This window comes from Vipera berus (genome assembly GCF_964194415.1).
Source record: "Vipera berus genome assembly, chromosome: 6".
Classification (NCBI taxonomy): Eukaryota; Metazoa; Chordata; class Lepidosauria; order Squamata; family Viperidae; genus Vipera; species Vipera berus.
This window is the reverse complement of record NC_138208.1, coordinates 33,161,851-33,168,218: the sequence shown is the minus strand read 5'-3', so window position 1 is coordinate 33,168,218 and position 6,368 is coordinate 33,161,851. Positions and strand designations below refer to the sequence as shown.

Genomic DNA, 6,368 nt, shown 5'->3' with positions numbered 1-6,368 from the left:
AGGGGGGTAGGCATGTCAGATCCACCAGCCGGCATTCTGCCATCAATCGGGGGGGGGGGGGACAAATGGGCAATAAAGCTGTATATATTTATGATGGGAAACTAGGAGTGGGGAATTGGCAGCTGAGGAAGAACAGAGTGCTTTGAAATCTGGTTCATGTTGCCCCGCTGGCATCTTTGAGGCTATTTACCCTGAGAATGTAATTTTACCAGCCCAAACACCTCAGCTTTTCACAAAACATCTCGGTAGTGTCAGATTGGCTATACATGGATAGGGGGAGGACTAAGGGGAACCAAGGGTTTAGTTCTGTATGGCTCATGGGAATTTTAGATTCCACTTGACTTTACTGCATCTAGCATCTCATAGTAAAAGTACCTTTTCACTTCAACCAAATGGAGTCAAAAGTTTTACTTCCCTAGGAGATCAGACTGGGGCAGGTTTGAAATTATTGTATGTTTTCTGCAATTCTTTTTTCCCAAAAGGGCTTCCAAACTTTGTAGAAACCTTTAGAACTTAGTAGTCCTAACACTAACATAAAACTATACACTGCACAATCTTGATGGATAGTTAACAGGTCTATAATTTGATACTAACACTTATGTTCACTTGCATCTAATATGACAAGTTAGCAACACACTGTACTCATTTTGGAACACTTACTATCAGTCCTTTAGTCATTAAAAATACTACATACTGGTACTATAAATACCCTAACATTTCAGTTCAGAATAATCACACGCCAACTGAATTTAGTTTCTGATCAAACTGCAAATTCAGATGTGGGTTCTTCCAATATTTTAATCTAAGATGAGCAAATGCTCTAACGCAACTGGAGCAACTGCACACATTTTAGACAAAAAAATTGTTTCTTTTTTTAAAAAAAATAATTGTAGGAAGGAGATAAATCAATAGTTCAATATTCATGATGGGTATTTCTGCTGTAATACTTACTGTAACATCCTGAAACTGAAGCTGCATGGTAGAACCTGCTGCTTTGGGGCAGCTTGTGATCTCCAAGATGGTTCTGAGTAATACATCTAGTAGACTGTTCACAATTACATCTATTTCTTCCAATACTGACTTATCCTTTGATTTGTTTAAAAAAGAAGAAAAAATCATATACATTGGTGTACTGAAAAATAAATGTAATAACCTCATTTTGCTATAAAACTAGCCATACTATTAATGGGAAGAATTAGATACTGCATGCTGGATGTACCAGTTTAGGAGATATTTATTTAACCTTTCCTCTGCAAATACTTTCATGGAGAAAATCTATATGATTGCTAGGAGTCAAAACCAACTGGATAATCAATCAATCAATGTAAATACTTAACAAACTGATTTATATTTTTTTAAAAAAGCAATAAAAAATTGATTAAAACAGCAGAAAAATTTAGTCATGAAGAAAATAAAAAATAAATAAAAGCAAAAAAATCATTCATCCAATATCCATAAAGGGAAGACCTAGCTTTCACTAAGTACATAAAAGATAAAGTGTGTCTCAAAAATTTTAAGCAGGGTAACTAGTTATTCAAGATAGTAGGTATCACTATGAAGAAGGCTTCTCTGTGGATATCTGAAATAATAGTGAGGTTCTTAGCCCAGGAAACAGTAACTCCCTTAATTATCTCAGTAACTGGTCACATCTACAGTAGAGAAGGTACTTTGTTTGTGTTTCTTTATTTATATTTACTTAATTAAAAGTTCTATATGGCTCTCCAAAAACACAACTCTGGGCAGCTCCCAACACCAACAAAATTCATAACTATAAAATACATAAAACCAAAACAAACCCCAGGGCTTCAATCATGTCTTTGGTTTACCCCGTAACCAACTCCAAACATCCTCGCCCATATATACAGCTTGTGTTTATGCATGCACACATAGGAGGGAGGAAGGGTGGTATAACTGGTTCCAAAATATTTAGAGACTTTTATGTCTTAAGAAAAACACTGAATATTGCTTGATAGCTAATTGACAGTCACTGAGTTGCCTCAAGAGAGTGAGAATGTAAGGCAGATATCCAATACCAAAATCTAGATGCTGCATTTCGTAAACTTTTTGAAAAATCAATACTATTTTATTTTTTCAAACAATTGATGAAATATCTAAGCCAGTATCAACCCCCAAAAGTATAACTTTAGAATAAAATAATATTTCTACAAGTGCTCTTCATGCACAGATACATTATAAATAACAACAAAACATACTAAAGGAGCATTTTAATAATAAACTTTAGCCTTACTTCCCTTTGAAATAGACTTTTTAAAAATTAAAAGCCCATTTTCTGTGATATTCCTTCTACTTACATAACTATTTTTCTTAACAAAGCAAAATATGTTGCTAAGGATATGCGCACACATGATCAGATCCTTTTGTTCTTGCAGGTGCATATAAAGATGATGCAGAACTACTGGTAGCAAAATATACCGGGACTCTGGAAGAGAAAATATATACTATGGATGCTGTCTTTCTATGGCTATTGTTTCATTTATGCTTTAAAGTAACTGTAGAATAATTCTATGATCTAGTCTTTTCAGTGACTAAGGATGCAAACTGAACTAGCAAAGGACTACATTTAGTTTTGACATTAACTCACAACCACAACTGAGATCAAAATTTCCATTGTAAAGCAAGACGGTTGTTAACTGAGTTGCACTCAATTTTACAACCTTTTTTTGCTACAGTTGTTTAGCAAATTACTGCAGTTGTTAAGTGAATCATGTGGCTGTTAAGCAAACCCAGCTGCTCCCATTGACTTTTCTTGTGAGCTGAAATGGAAAAAAGCATTAATATTAGCAGTTTCTTCACTAATTTTAATTTCACTAATGTATTGCTAAAACGTAAAGGGACGCGGTGGCTCAGTGGGTTAGGATGCTGAGCTTGTCGATCAGAAGGTCGGCAGTTTGGCGGGTCGAATCCCGAGTGCCGCATAGCAGAGTGAGCGCCTGTTACTCGTCCCAGCTTCTGCCAACCTAGCAGTTCGAAAGCACGTAAAAATGCAAGTAGAAAAATAGGGACCACTACGGTGGGAAGGTAACAGTGTTCCGTGCACCTTTGGTGTCTAGTCATGCCGGCCATATGACCATGGAGACGTCCTCGGACAAACGCTGGCTCTTTGGCTTTGAAACGGAGATGAGCACTGGCCCCTAGAGTTGGAAACGACTAGCACGCATGTGTGGGGGAACCTTTACCTTACCTTTACCTTATTGCTAAAACACTATTCTATTTTAGTGAATATATTCCAGGTGAATATATTCCTTTTTAATGTGATGTACTATTCAGCCATAAATATTTTAATAATGAGAATATTGCCTGGATGAGTACATTCTTCATGGGACTACAAAAGAAATTGACTATTGTTTATTGTCTTTGGACTTTACTATGGAATATGCTCAGTACCTTCAAAAACATTTAAAAACAACTGAGTTTGAGTAAATGCAGTGAAAGCTAATGGGGAGCCATAAATCAATTTTGGCAGCAGGGCAAAGCCAACTTGGTATGGTACCACAGAACATCAAATGATATACCCTGCAAATCTATGTGTCTCTACACTTCTTGCAAAGAAAACCCAAAAGATGTTCCTCTCCCCTTCAATACTATACAAGTCTGACTAGCAGATAAATAGCTTTAGAACAGAAAGATATTTTCCCCCAAAGATTTTTGATCAGTCTACAAATGTAGTCATCCACATTGCTTCCACTTGTATGTTTCTGCACTCTGTATTGAGTTTGTATCCATGAGATGATCATAGGGAAGGCTATGTATGCTCCACTTTAGGTCTTATGAACAGAAAAGGGAAGGAAAGCAGCTCAGAAGTTGGCAGCATTCTGAGATATGGTTCATTAGGGCTGCACAGAGAATTTTTTTTCCTGTACTTTTTTTATCCATAGTACTTGGCCAAACATGACCCTTTTTATTTGTCCTGGCTTCTGTCACCATACCAAATTTGGTTCCTTTCTGTTTGGAGAGTTATCTTTCTGACAGCCAGCCAGGAAGACAGACAAGCCTGCCTGTCAGTCTGCCTGCCTATGTCTGTCTGTCTGTCTGTCTGTCTGTCTGTCTGTCTGTCTGTCTGTCTGTCTGTCTGTCTGTCTATCTATCTATCTATCTATCTATCTATCTATCTATCTATCTATCTATCTATCTATCTATCTATCTATCTATCTATCTATCATATTTGCATAGCTGCCACCTCATAGGAAAGTAATTCTGGGCAGCATACAACACTTAAATAATTGGACTGCTGGACTGCTGGGTCCTGCAAAAAGTGATTCAAGGGCTTCATGCAGATTCACCATCCCTACTTTAGTGTAAAGTCCAAATGTTATTAATTTTTATCTGTTTTATACACAATCAGCATGTGTCAGGAACTATTTTAATATTAGTTAATTAGCAATGTTATTTGCTTTTCTACCTGGATTGGTATACAATTGGCTTTCCACTGTTTTTCCAATGCACTGAAGTTTCACTGCTTGAAGAGAATCATCCGCATTTGTAATGATTGGCAAGCTCCCTAGAGTATCACGCACCAAGTTTGCTACTTCTCTCACATCAAAGAGCTTTAACAATTCTGAATATACAGCTGGAAAGGAACTGAGAAAGATTGCCTGGGAACAAACCCAGAAAAAGTTAAGTATATTACAAATCTTCAAACAGGAAAAGGAATTTAATCTTTATTTGAATTTAATTTTAAAAATTATAAATTTTCTCTTTTCCAAGGAAAACAGATATTTGAAATTTGCTCTTAATAGTTTTAATCTGTTCCAAGGAAAAAAGAATATAAATAAAATTATTATGAATTAATTTGCAGTTTTAAATGAATATGAGAAATCCAAGGACTATGGTGAAAATAGAGAAGAACTAGAATTAAAAAACAAAACAAAACAAAAAAATAACTAAATGCAAAAGCTGCATCTGAATCATGGAAGACAACTAGAAACAAAACAATTCTATAGCTTGTTAATTTAGTCAAAAACTTCAGTACTGTCAGATGTTTAATCCAACTTTTGTTACCAATATGTGAATTAAAAGAAATGTCACTACAGCTGAAAATAGATCAGAAACATTAACATATCACATTTAAACATTGACTATGTTTTTATACCAGTTACAATGCACAGAAGCAATATGAAAAACAGAAGTAATCATGTAAGGCAGTATTTTTGCACAACTTACTTGGGCTTGAGATAAAGCATTGATTCCTTTAGTTTCTTGGGAAAGGAAAAATCGTACTGACATTAAAAGCTCTTGAATACAACAGCAGAATTCCTCCTCATTTTGTCCACCAGTAGCACGAGAGAATAGCTTCCGAGACTGAACTATATATTTAAATATATATTCTTGGGCCTATAGAATAAAATGTGTGATTTTATATCATTCCCTCTTATAAATAATAAATATTTTTCTAAGATCACTAGTTAAATAGTATATAGCCTAAAATAGAAAATGAGTAGCTCATATCACAAAAGGGCAATTTTCCATATTCACTCTTTGCTAAATTTGTTGATTTTTTTTTAATGTTCAGTCTTTCTAAATTAAGAGGAATTGAAAGCCAGTTTCAGCCTGGTCATCATTGCTTTACTTCAAGCTTGCTGCCAGCTGCTATGGAAACAATGGGGAGGGGGAAGCATTGGATATTTGGGAGGGGAAGCATGCAAGAGGTTAAACTGGAATTTCTGTGAAGCAATGGGAAGCCCTGGACTCAGAGAGGTCAGCTTGGGTTGTTTAACATCTTCAAGGCCAACTGTCCTGGAATCAGCATGCATGAAAGAGGAGCGATGCATCTGGATCAGAGACGTTACCAAAACATTTTCCTGGCCGATGAATGAACTCTGGTGGCCTGGCTATTGTGGGGTGGGCTCTGGGGTTAGTTTCAATTTGTTTCTTCACACATATTTTGCTTCAGACCTTGTATTCAGTTCTTTCCTAGTCAAAGTATCCTTTCTCTGAATCTATGAAGTCAATTCTTTTCTTTCCTAGGGTTTGTTCGGAGGCAGTCCTGACATTAGGCAAGGTCTGCTTTAACAGTCAACCCGGAGACTGCAGTCTATCATGGGGACCAAGCATCTAAATGTCCACCCATGAGAGTAAACTGGAAGAGACCGGAGCTCCAAGTGGATCAAACAATATTAACAATTATATTAAATCAGCTTCTTCAACCTGCTTCTAGTCAGATGTGTCAGATAAATGGAGCAATGCTAACTGGAAATTATAGGAACTGTAATCTAGGAAAGCCCAGACATGTCAAACTCACAACGTCATGTGACGTCATGTAATGTATTGGGACGGTTTTCCATTGCCAGCAATGGGATGGCCACGGCGTCCGCATGATGCATCCAGCCCACGGGCTGGCAGTTTGACAC

The 6,368-nt window shown here is 36.6% G+C and overlaps 1 long non-coding RNA gene across 1 annotated transcript; it reads right to left on the bottom strand.

Moving 5' to 3' along the window:
* Positions 1–950: 950 nt before the first annotated feature.
* LOC308670002 lies at positions 951–5,282 on the bottom strand. The gene is made up of 3 exons (XR_014026903.1): positions 4,421–5,282; positions 2,313–2,440; positions 951–1,086 (listed from the first exon to the last, which is right to left on the bottom strand). It is a non-coding gene; the product is annotated as an uncharacterized lncRNA (long non-coding RNA).
* Positions 5,283–6,368: the final 1,086 nt, after the last annotated feature.